The following is a 13368-nucleotide window of genomic DNA, read 5'->3' on the forward strand; positions in this document are numbered from 1 at the left end:
TTTCATAATGCTGTGTTTGTCTGGTTTCACTTGCTCAAAGAGCCAGGTTTTCACTCCTGACTCCAAAAGGTCAGGAGGGAGTGGGCTGATCTAATATCCCTGGGAAGGAGCCACCACTGTATCCTTTCCTTGTAATTTGAATCCATAGGTGTGTGTCCTAGTTTCCAGAATAGCAGAAAGCAAGCTTGATTAAACTTTTACATCGTGACCCTTCAAGTGTTAAACATTGTGTGGAGGCATCTTTTGTGGGTGGATTAGCTGAAGACCACATGTGCCGTTTTGACTTTCTAAAGACCCTTGGAGTAATAGACAAGTACACAAATAAACATGTTATATGTATTTATAAGTGTGGCTCTCCTATTACCAAGAAAGGAAAGGAAATGCATGCTGACTGCTGATTTTGTCAAGGCACCAGCCTAGCTGGATCAATGAGTCAACAATGACTGGTATCCATTCAAGAAATCAAAGCTGCTATATTAAATGACTTTCTACTGATCATTCTAAAGCAGTGGTTCCCAACCTTTGGGCCTCCAGGTGTTTTGAACTTCAACTCCCAGAAATCCCAGCCAGTTTACCAGCTGTTAGGAACTGTGGGAGCTGAAATCCAAAATACTTGGAGACCCAAAGGTTGGGAACCACTATTCTACAACAAGAAAATAAAGAAACTTCAGGGAGACTTTACACTGGGTTGTGTGGGGGATAATATCTTTGGGAGCAGTAGTTAATACAAGCCCAGAATGAACAGCCAAAAAGCTAAAGAGAAAATTGGACAAACGCAAGAAATGCCAAGCAGAGAAAGGACAATAATCTCAAATAAACAGCTAATGGGAATGTCCCACAGGCTTAGATGGCTTTACACTAATGCTCAGAGCATGGGAAACAAACAAGATGAGCTGGAACTCTTATCATGATAAAACAGTTACGATGTAATAGGTGTAACTGAAAACTGGTGGGACAAACCCTATAATTGAAATGTAGCAATGGATGGGGTATAACCTATTTCAGAGAAATAGACCAAACAGGAGAGGAGGTGGAGTAGCATTATATGTCAAAATTATTTACACCTATGAAGAGATGCAGGACTTCAACTCTTTAAACCAGGTTGAAAAGGGATTGGGGGAGGGGGGAACTAAACATATTCAAGTAATTAGAAAAAATGTATTGCAACTATAAGTGCAGTATACTTCAGATGGAAAAAGTTTTAAACTAAATTGATTGTGTTTATATTATGGCATCTCAAGCCCCCAGTGGTGCAGCAGGTTAAACTGCTGAGTTGCTGAACTTGCTGACGAAAGGTTGCTGGTTCAAATCCGGGGAGCAGGGTGATCTCCTGCTGTTAGCCCCAGCTTCTCCCAACCTATCAGTTCGATAACATGCAAATGTGGGTAGATCAATAGGTACCGCTCTGATGGGAAGGCAATGACACTCCATGTAGTCATGCTGGCCACATCACCTTGGATACATTTACAGACAACACTCTTTGGCTGAGAAATCGAGATGAGCACCAACCCCCAGAGTTGGACATGACTGGACTTAGTGTCAGGGGAAAACCTTTACCTTTACCTTATTACATCTATCATTATTTCATGTTATTAAATATATATAATGATTGTATTTTTGTTGACTTTATTTGTTGACTTTATTAATAAGAAAACTCCGTACTGCTATGTACTTTCTCAATGCAAATACTGTTTTAATATGTTTTTCTTCCATATGTTTTTTGTTGGTTACTATATATGGATTTTTTCTTGAATAAAATTATACTAAAAACTTTTTGGATGGGAGAAGGTTTTGCTTCTTATATGCTATCCAAACTTTCTTACACCCTCTTTCCTAGAGCAGCCACTTCAGCTCCCTGAAAATGCATCACAGAGGGTCCCGATGAGTGGGGTAATCATCACAAGAATGTAAAGGGATTTCTCCAAACTAGACTCATAGAGTTGAAGGGGGCTGCATATAATACAACTGTTTGCCATGCAAGAATAAACAGCTGAAGTACTCCCGAAAGAAGACAATCCAACATTTGTGTCCCCCAATGCCTACCAGAAGAAACACAATCTTCTGAAAAGGATACCTTTGAGAAGAAGGGAGAACGTGGTGGCTCTTAGCTATGCCTTTCTGCTCCACAGCCCCTCAAATGGCTTTTGTCTCTGACAAAAGAGGTTTATTTTTTGGCAAGTTCAGCTTTTATAGCAGGTATGTTATAGATGCATGCTCATGAAGAACATTATTGTTTGTGTCCTAAATGAAAAAAGGAAGGAAAATGAAAAAAGGAAGGAAGGAAGGCACTTTAGCATCCTTGTCTATCTTATGGCACCATTTGTGGGAGTGTTATCCCATTTTTTTCCCAGGAAGACTAGTGTATGACCCTCAATTGTGGCCACTTCATGCAACACACACACAACTTAATTTGCTGTCATTTCACCTTTGCAGTGATTGCAATTGCTTGTACAGTGTACCTAGAATGAATAATACTGTGCAAGAATGAAATGGAGCAGAATGACATTAGGTCAAATTTCTAGCAAGCTGTGTTGATTTGGACACAGCTTGCTTGAAGGGATTGGTTTCATTGACTAGGAGTAAGCAAAGCACAGATTTTAGCTCCAGGATCCTGCTATAGCACTTGCCATTTGAAGCAGACACCAGATAAGCATAAACCATTAGGGAAAATATAAATAACCTGCTCCAAATACTAGAGGAAACATATAATGTAACAGTTCTCTGCCTCCAGACAAGTCCCGTAGTTCTTGTGCTCCTGCTGGTCACCTTGCTTTCTTTCTCCTCTTAATACATCCATGGATTGGAATCTTGGGCATTGTTGACCAGTGGATACATTCTGTGGATTTGCTGTAGTAAGTGTGACCAGACTGTTTGTCCACCTTAGTAAAATCAACCAGACACAATTCTCTATTTATAAACAGAATAAACAAGGAGAAATTTATTGACATATGTAATGGATATGCCTGAACTATTTAATAATTCACAGCTCCCCAAAACACTATTTGGTTCTTCCTCAGTATTATCTCTATTACACTAGGCTAATTTTCCCAAAGCTCTATGCTCTTTTTTCCTTAATTTTTTTTCTGTCAGAGCCAAGGCTAGGTTTTGTGGCCCCAGGCATTCCCTGAGATGTGATTGACTGGCATAAGCCAGACTCCCTGAGCTCCTTCCTTCATATCTACTAACTGTAAACCATTAGCCATCTTGTGGGGGATAGTATAATGATGATCTAGATATATCCCATGTAAACTACCCCATTATCAGAAAAGCAAATGATAATTTTGAAATGTATGAATGGAAAGAATATTAAGACATATTTGGAAAAAAATGTTTGGAAATTGATTTCTCAGGTGTCAGGAAATCTTAATGTGTGGACTCCAATAAAAGTAAGAAAATGAGCAATTTAAAATTTATTCCATATGAAAAATGTAAGATTCCTGCACAAAAAGAAATTTTCTGCACAAAAAGGAATTTTCTGCACACCCTTTTTTTGTACAGGAAATAGTATTTTATTGATAAAATGTTAATAACATGTTTGCAAAATCAATATTCTATGTAGAAAATTCTATTTTCAGTGCTGTAACTCATTTTCTGTATAGATATATTTTCTTTGCAGAAAATACTGTTTTCTGTGCAAAAAACCCCACAGGTTTTGCACAAACTAATTCTCAAACTGTGAACAGTCCCTAAAAACAGTGCTGTTTTTATTATTTACCTACAGTGAGAAGAATTGTAAAATTATACATTATTTCCTATGACAATGAAATCTATAAAGATACACATTTCTATGAAATACAGCTGCTCTGTTTGATTGCTGTGAGTACATAATGCATTCAGTTCTTTGTAAAGGTTGGAATAGCATGTGTGTACACTTGAAACTGGATGTATGGATAATTGCCACTGGCTGTGTAAAAGAGGAAGAAAATGCCATCCTGAGTTTGGAGAATAGATTTCATCTGAAAGATTAATGTTTTTCATTTGAGTAAATATGAAGACAACATAAAAGCTCACATCTCACAATTTTATTGTTAGAAGCCACATTTTAATAGACAAAGAATGAACCTTATGTCCATTGCCTTCATCAGTGCCCTCTTCCTCCTTCTTCCTGCACCCAGCTTTATTTATTTATTAAACCATAGCTTCCAGTTCCCTCTACACAGGAAAGACTAATTTAATTTCTGGGAAAAAAATGAAGACATAAAACAAGATATAAGTTTATCATTGGATTTTCAGAATTTAAAATCAAATACATATAATAAGAAAAATGTACCCATTATATAGTAATACTGGCTTGACCTTGAAGGACCTAGGGGTGGCGACAGCTGATCCATGAGATCACGAAGAGTTAGAAATGACGGAATGAATAAGTAACAACAACATTTGGCGGTAGGGGACAGGGGGACCTTTCCTAACTGAAAACTAGCTAGGGAAATTGGTTTTTCAAAGATTATGGGATTTAGGGAAGAAGAACTACATGCCAAAAGGGAACAGAATTGCATTGAAATAGCTAATATTTATTTATTTATTTGTTTCATTTCATTTTATTTAATACATTTCTACCCTACTCTTCTCCCTACAAAGGGGGGACTCAGGGTGGCCTCACATAAGCATCTACGTGGGGTTGCCTTTGAAGACGGCCCGGAAGCTCCAACTAGTCCAACGTTCGGCAGCCATGATACTAACGGGAGCGGAGCGCAAGGAGCACACAACTCCTCTGCTGCACCAGCTCCACTGGCTGCCGATCTGCTACCGGGCTCAATTCAAAGTGCTGGCATTGGCCTTTAAAGCCCTAAACGGTTCTGGCCCAACTTACCTATCCGAACGTATCTCGGCCTATCAGCCCGCCAGGACCCTAAGATCTTCTGGGGAGGCCTTGCTCTCTATCCCGCCTGCTTCACAGGTGCGGCTGGCGGGTACGAGAGACAGGGCCTTTTCTGTGGTGGCCCCGCGGCTATGGAACGCCCTGCCCTTGGAGGTAAGATCAGCCCCTTCATTGATGATATTCCGAAGAAGATTGAAGACCTGGATGTTTAAGCAGGCATTTGGTTAACCCAATGCAACGAATGGTAACTGACTAAAGGTCTGGCAACATGGATGACGAACTGGATCACGTTTTTAGTTAAGAGTCGAACTGGATTGGTATTGATGTATGAATTGTGCTTTTATGTTTTTTATGTTTTTTATGCTTTTAACTGTATACTGTTGATTATTATATTATGTTGTAAACCGCGTTGAGTCGCCGGCTAGGCTGAGGTACGGCGGTATATAAATATAGCAAATAATAAATCATATGATGCTATCAACCCACACACCACAAGAATTACAATTAAAACAATAAAAATCATTTTAAAACATTAAATTCATTAAGTGTATTATTATAGTGTATAAGTGCCATAACAGTAATTGGATGCCCTACAGTATAGGCAAACTACTCACTTCCTCATTCTGGAACAGCCCAGTGCCCTTGAACGGGTAACTAAAACCATGTGTCATTTTTGTGGGTGCTGGTAACGTGTCTTTCAAGATTATCTGACAGACTTCTGAAGCTAATCTCTCTTTTTCATAGTGTTTCTGATATTACTTGCCTTCATGGGCAAATATCCTCAATGAGGTTTCACCCGCAGCTTAAATGATGGGACCATTTCCTGCGAACTTGCTGGAGAAAAAAAAGAAAAGAAATATTTGTCATTTTTATTGCTTTTTTGACCTATAAAGCAAATCTGTTTTACTTGATATAAAAATGAAGCTTTTGAGGAAACTTATTGGCAAACCACAAAGTTAATGCCTTGCAGTTCTCTAGTGAGGTGGGAGCAGTGGATATGTATCTTAGTAATATTGTGCATTCTTGCTGTCCTTCAAGGAACAAATTATCTCCAATTCCATTTTGATTGAGGCTTTAATGTTAGTTAATTTTTAGCAAACAACTCCCTTATTCCTCTTCATGGTGATTCATGGAAGTGCAGTAGTATGGGTTTCCATCTGTTCCATGGAGCAGTATCCACCAAATACTTTTGGAGGGATGAGTTGTCAATGTGTAATTGGGCTGTGTGTGTATTTGAAAAGACAAAGAAGAAATTATCGGTAGTTAACACAACTGTTTCAGGTTAAATGGAGATGAATAGTGAAATGGGATGTAGGGTTTGTAGGATACAGTTTGCACATCTAAAAAAGGCAAAACAAGACAAATTACTTTTGAATGAAAGCTTTCACAGCTGTGATAGGTTATAAAAATCATGGATATGGTCTCAGATGAGTTGTTGTTACCTGCTTCACTGCCGATAACCTTATATTTATGCCAGCCAAATGATGGCAGGGCATACAGTGCTGGAAGCCTGATCAAACTATTTCAGAGAACTATGTTCAGTATGATTAGACAGCTGGCATGAACTAAAAAAGTCTACATTTAATGTATCTAATGTTTAACATATGGTTGAAATTTCCTAGGACGCAGTGAAGTAAATATAATAAACACTACTTCCAGTAATAACCCATCATTAAATAAAGAACAGCTTATAGAATATTTGGAAAGCCACACATTAATAACTATCTTCAAAGAGAATTCACAGTTTTGGGAAAGCAAAAGCACTCCAGGTTGTGCCTGTACAACTGTGACACACAAGCATTTCTCTGCCAATGAGAATATAGGATATGCTTTGATGGGCTTCCAGATTTGTTGTTACTCTTGTACCCTGAATTAACTATACAGCACACATTGTATTAGAGAAGCAATGAATATTGATGTTTCCTAGTATGGCAGTGAAAGGGGAATAGTGAACTGTTCACTTCCATTATGTGCTAAGGTGCCTTCCAAAGGATTATTTGAGCTCCCACATGTGCTTTAGAATAATTTGTTTCCTATTTTCTCAGGCATTTGAAAAATGTCAGATAATATTTTGTCATCTATTTAAACTTTGACTACTAATCCATTAAAGGCTGAGACTCATTCACCTAGCTGATTGCTTATAACTCTGTTAATAAATTGAAATTCAGTATGGCATAATCTCTGTTTATTACAGACACATTCTTCTATGATCTTTCACTACTTAGAAATTTGTTCTAGTAACATAAGCATGGTTACAAACACCAGACTATCCTCTTACAAACTCAAGAATATTAAAATTGCACTTGAGAGTAAAAGTTAAAGCCGGAGATAGTCATTACCCTTCATTTGAGATAGGGATGGAAAGATTTTACAAAAATATATGAAATGTTGTTGTTATTTTTTAAAAAATAGTGTTTTCTGAATGTTGGGAAAACTTGATGAGGAGACTCCTGGACTGACAAGCATCTTCACAGTTCAGAACTTACTCTGCATGACAAGTGCACATTAATAGGTTTTAGGCACAGAGAATAGAATTTTTTGCACAACTTTTAGCATTTTATGTGCAGAAAAATGTTCTTACCTGCACAAAATGCTATCTCTATGAAAAACATGAGGATTTTGTGCAGAATGTTTCCCAACAATATAAGAAACACTACTTTCTAAACAGAAAATAATATTTCTCAACAGAATTATTATTTTCTGTGCAAGAGGTGCTGCTTCCTTTGCTGAAAATGCTGTATTGGTGTCAAAATACCATATGCACATTTTGTATCTGTTAAGTCCCAAACTGCAAATAGTCTTTAAAAATGCACAGTTTTCAAAAACATTCTTCTGGTGGAATGAAAATCATTTGAATTACTTATTGTTTTCTTCAAGAAGAAAATGTATGAAGAATTATAACCATAATTCAAACTAGGTTTTCTCAAATAGATAGCAACATGTCATCAATATTTTATTTGCTACCTTCCTGTTCTGATTATTGAAGACTGTTGGTAATACCAATAATCATATTAGGCAGATGTTCCAATAACATTTCAAATAATGTGGTGAACTCTCTGGGATTTAACTCTAAGAAAGCATGTAGTAGTATCTGACAACAATATCTGCTAATGGAGTTCGTGCCCTCCAAATAGGATGTTCTGCCCCACAACTCTGTGTGTTTTATGAGTTCCATTTAAACTTCCTGCTCCTATTTTATCTCATCATAGTCTGTTAATTGTTTTTATTCGGAATATGTGGCCTGCCCATTGTCATCTCTATCGTGATTGTGTCTATTGGTATTTTATTTTATTTTTTATTTTATTATTACTATTATTATTATTTTATTATTAATTTATTATTATTTTAATGTCATTTTGATATTATTATTATTATTATTATTATTATTATTATATCTGCTAGTGTTTGAGTTCCCTAGAAATCTTTCTCAGGCTAGCTGGTAGCAAATGGTTGGAAAAATATGGTGGCCCCCAAATTACTTCTCTTTGTTTTTCCCCCCCAAGGAACCATCACATTATCTTCTCAGTGAACTTTGCTAGAGGTCATATAATATTCTCTTACTTCTGTGATTCATTTAGACCCTATTGCCTATTTTGAGATTGATTTTAATTACAGTAATCAGTGGTCTAAGCATCTAAGGAAAGGGTTAGAGTCTTTTATGCCCCCCCCCACACCACTTTTTAGCCATCCATCTTAATAAATAGTTCTGGAGAGTGTGCAGGCTTGCATTTCTAGTGAACTTATAATTTATCCCAATTAAGCCTAATAACCCATTTGTGGATTTGAGGTTTTATTCACACAAGTTTCAGGTGGCATGATGTCATGGTATCATGACTTTATTTTATGTTGTTAAAGATAATACTTACAGTCATAATGTTGTTATAGATGCTCCTGCTGGAGGGCCCTTTCTACTTCTGAAAAACAGTTATCCTGTCATGAATTATTTGATTTTGGAAAGGCCATACAAATTTTGAACTCACCGGTCCAGCACATTTTTAGGTCCTTGGCATACAATCTCTGCTGCAAATGGTTGGCAAGGGTAATATAATATTCTGAGACCTGGGACTTTAGACTCCTCAAGTATTAATAGGAAGAATCACTTAAATAAATCAGTATGGACATGTTGCATCACAGAGGTCAGTTATTAAAGCTTTACTTTAATAACTGGTTAGTTACTGGAGAAATCTGTACTGTGTAGTACTCCTTTGACAGCAGCTCTTTAGGGCAAGGAAGATTTTCCCTGTCCTCTTAAAAAAAAACATTAAGCAGTATAAAGGAGCTTAGGTCATTTGTGACCCTTTAGTGAAATTCGGTATTACATTGCCATTAATAATACCATCCGTGCAAGACGGACTTCAGCAGGCACTAATGACAGCAATAACCATTGAGGAAGGGTTAATGTAAGCAGGGAAATGGCAGTGTTATAGATGTTATTCTAGGGGACTATATAATAAGAGTTGAATGCAGAGAGTGACAGATTTAATAATATATAAATCATGCAAGCTCACTAATTCCTCTACCCTAGAGACGTTTTGTAAAAATAGCTTTATAATCTAGCTACTATCGGATTCACTTGTGCCTATAAGTAGGACAGCTACAACCATGCCGGTCTTTTAAAGAGAGACTAAATTAAAGTCTCTTTATTTTTTAAATGTCTGTCTTACAACTTGATATGCACAGTTTACTAAATTAAATGGTAAATTTCACATTATGTCTCCATATATGCTAATTGTGAGAGTAGATTCAGACATAGCCCTGTCTACTTCATGTTCCGACAGTACTTCTACACTTTTCCAATTGACCAGCAGGGAATTTCAGAGGCTATTGAGGTCAAAATGTGGAAGCTGGTGCACTTCTACATTTCATTCCCTCTCTGGCTTGGATATTGAACTGCTGCTGCGTTGTAAGTCTCTACTGTCTCTTCAAGTCCCCTTTCCTCCCATCTTAAAAACTGACCCAGTTTTCTTTCTGATTACACTTTTTCTTGTAGCTATATATCTTAATACTTTCTCTTCTGTTGTTACTTCTATAGAATTCAAAAGGATCTGTAGATCCTTCATGAAAAAGAACTAGGATCCATGTTGCTTGTAGGCTATTTCGCACCAGCTTTAAAATACATGGATCTCGGGCATGTTGCTGATTTATTATTATCTCTGGTTTCTTGCTCACAAGCAATAATCACAATGACCTACATTGAAAGTACTCTGAAGAGAGAGGCAACAAATGATGACAGGCACAATCATCCTTCCTAGATTCTTGTAGTGCATAGTTTAGACACTTCAGCATTGGACATCAAATGCAAAGCATGGCATATGTAACAAAGTTATCATGGAGTGCTATATTTTAGACTTTGCAGTAACTAATGTCCTCATTCACAATAACCTAAATCATTGTTTTAAATGCTTATTTTCTGAATAATGCGTATTTTTATGTATTCAGAAATATCAATTTTTTTCCTCCCTTATCCAAATTGGCCAAAGTGACTGTGTAGAAAAAACAACCGATCACTAAAATAAAAATATGACTAAAATTGAAAAAATGGCAACTCTTGTTGATAAATCTTTTCAGTTACTATCTGAATATTCAACCTCCAGCAGGAGAGGTGAAAGAAAAATGTATCACATATGGCATGCTGTCATAGAGAAAATACTGTGGTGCCCCCTACTTTGTTTTTAAAACTAATGACAATCAACTAGTCTAAAAAGGTGTGAACCTTCAAGTACAGCAGTTAGGGTTCCTGACTATCCAGGAGTACTGAACCTGGTTCACTACTATTAAATTGCTATCTTTACCATTCACCACCCCCTGTTCTCATTATAGTAGTGATCACCAGGCACAACATGGGAAGAGTTTGCCACTCATCACCTGTAGTGATGTTGAATGGGGCTCCAGAGTGATGTGGGAGAGGAGGAATTGTATTCTTATTCTCCCTTTCTTTAATTGCTCTTGCACCCTGGCTGACATCAGTTATGGACAATAACCATATTGTGCTCAGCTGTTGCAATGAGAAGAGGAAGGGCGGTGAGTGCTACCCATGGCCTGGGTCATGCAAAACCGAAGGATACAGAACGACCATGCCAAAAGTTGCAGCTGATTCCATCTTGGTACTGGCCACAACTACTTGCACTATTTACACAAGCTCAAAGTCATGATTCTTGGGGGAAGTTCGGAGCAACCCAGAACTTTTGTTAGTGTGGTTCAAGGCCGAGTTAACCCAGGTAAATAACAGGGAGCTCTGCCATGCACTGGTCTTATGAGGTCATGAATAATAATAATAATAATACTTTATTTATACCCCACCACCATCTCCCCAAGGGACACGGAGCGACTTACATGAGGCCAAGCCCAACAACCCATCAAAAACAACAAGCAGTAATAAAATAACAAGCAATAAAGAAAATAAACAATACAATTAATATAACTCACAAGTAGACAATAAACACAAGAATTTAAAAACCTATGAAGAGTCAGAAGCAACTGAACAAATAAACAACAATAACAACAAGTTGTTTTCATTTACATACCAATGTAGTTGGGTCAAGTGCACCTCAGTATTAGGGTTATATTGCATGGAAGGAATGGTAAGAATAGGCAGATCAGCATTATAAATTTTCAATTCTAAATGCACTATTACTTCACTTATTTCTTGAGAAGATATCATAGCTCAGATATTCTGAGTGATATATGATGCTCAGACTTCACACACAAAAATTAAGATGTTGAGAAATTTTGCTTGTCTGAAGTCCATAGAGATAAGAATAAAATATTGAACAGCACAATTATTCTTTATATGCAGTCTGACTCATTGCAGACAGAAGGTGGTGCTGTTGAATAGCAACAGCACATAATACAGTATCCTTTTCTCTCCCCGGAAAGGAGATGATCAATTTGCTATCACTGCAGTCATTCTTTATTGAACTTAAAAGAAGCAGCCATCTGGAACTTATTCCAGTATTTGACTCCAGTTACTTTACAGCTTAACAGTGACCTACTGAGGGCTTTAACCATGTTATCCTCCCCTTTTAATGTAAATCAGAGGCAACAAAAATAAGCACTATAATGCAGTATATAATGTGATACAAGCAGTAAATGATATTGAATCCACTCTCCAAATCATCTAGAAGATGACTAGTATACTGAAAGCAGTGGGAGATTCTGTGCAGTGTTATGCACAAGGGGCATTATATCGAATTGTATCAGGAAGAAGAATTTCTACAAAATCACACAGAGAAGTGAAAGAAAATGTTGGGTGGCCCGAAAGGAGAACATAAATTATTTTATACATTGTTATGGAAATGAACCATAATTTTATTTATACATGAGAACCATTCAATCATTTGATCGAACACCACATATATGAGAGACAAGTCCGTAGCCAAGGGGGCGGTTTAAGGGTTCAAACTCCACGCCCTTCATTTTTCTGGTTAAAAACCAGTGGGTTATTTTTAACCAGAAAAATGAAGGGCATCCTCATGCTAAGTCTATGAGAAACAAAAATTAGAGTTCCTCCAGAACTGCATGCACTATCTCAAATTTAGATAATTTATTAAAACTATCATTGCCTACCTTTCTGCTAATTTACTTTGCAATAGCTGCAATAGCTGCCATAGTATAATCAACTGAGTTTTGATGTGAAGATGTTTAGTCAACATTTTTGGTGAGAAGATGACATGATCCACTGAAACTGACATCAGAATCAGACTTCCCAGGCTAAACTCCATAAGAAAAACTTAAGTTTAAATACAATTTATAATATTTCCAGGCATATTACAATTATGATAATTTGTGCTTGCTTTAAAAGTTTATACATTAATTTCTCCTAAATTATCAAGTCCTAGCTAAACCCAACCATGCTTCGCTGTGGCTCAGTCTGGTATGAAATGAATGTGATAGTAAATAAAAGTATTGTTGCGAACATAGATTCTCTGAGAAAACCCATCATTCGATTCAAAACTCTGCCTAGCATTGCTATGTCTATGTGGAATGAAAGGTTGGGAAAGAAAATGAGGGGTTTTTTTTTACAGAAATAATTTTTTATTGAAAAGCTAGTGGATTTACTATATTTTTGGTTTGTCCGGTTACTGCATAAGCATAAAGATCTGATGGTTTACCGGCTCTTGAGCATGAGATGTATAAGTGCTCATGGGAGAAGCAACTAAATTCAAACCGCACACTTGCAAATATTACTCCTGTGCTTTATTGATAGTCATAGCAAACACCAGGCATATTGGAAATTGAAGTCATTAGTTTTTGAACACCATATCAGCCGGAATGAGTGGTATGCCAATAGCAACCAATCACAGCTCATTTCTTATACTGCTGAGGTGTAATGTCAACTGCTCTGAGATTGGTTGGTATTTCTTATACTGCTGTGATAAAAGGAAAGCTGCTCCTCCCACTGGGGCATAAAAGGAAGGCACGAAAGCAGCTGTGGGTCATTGCAAACACAGCTGTCTTACTGTGCAATTGTCTGCTAGCTTGAGTTGCTGCTCGGAGACTGAAAGCTCTGCTAATTGCAGTTAGTGTTTCCATTCAGTCACCTGACT

The sequence above is a fragment of the Anolis sagrei genome, chromosome 4 (assembly GCF_037176765.1).
Source record: "Anolis sagrei isolate rAnoSag1 chromosome 4, rAnoSag1.mat, whole genome shotgun sequence".
Lineage (NCBI taxonomy): Eukaryota > Metazoa > Chordata > Lepidosauria > Squamata > Dactyloidae > Anolis > Anolis sagrei.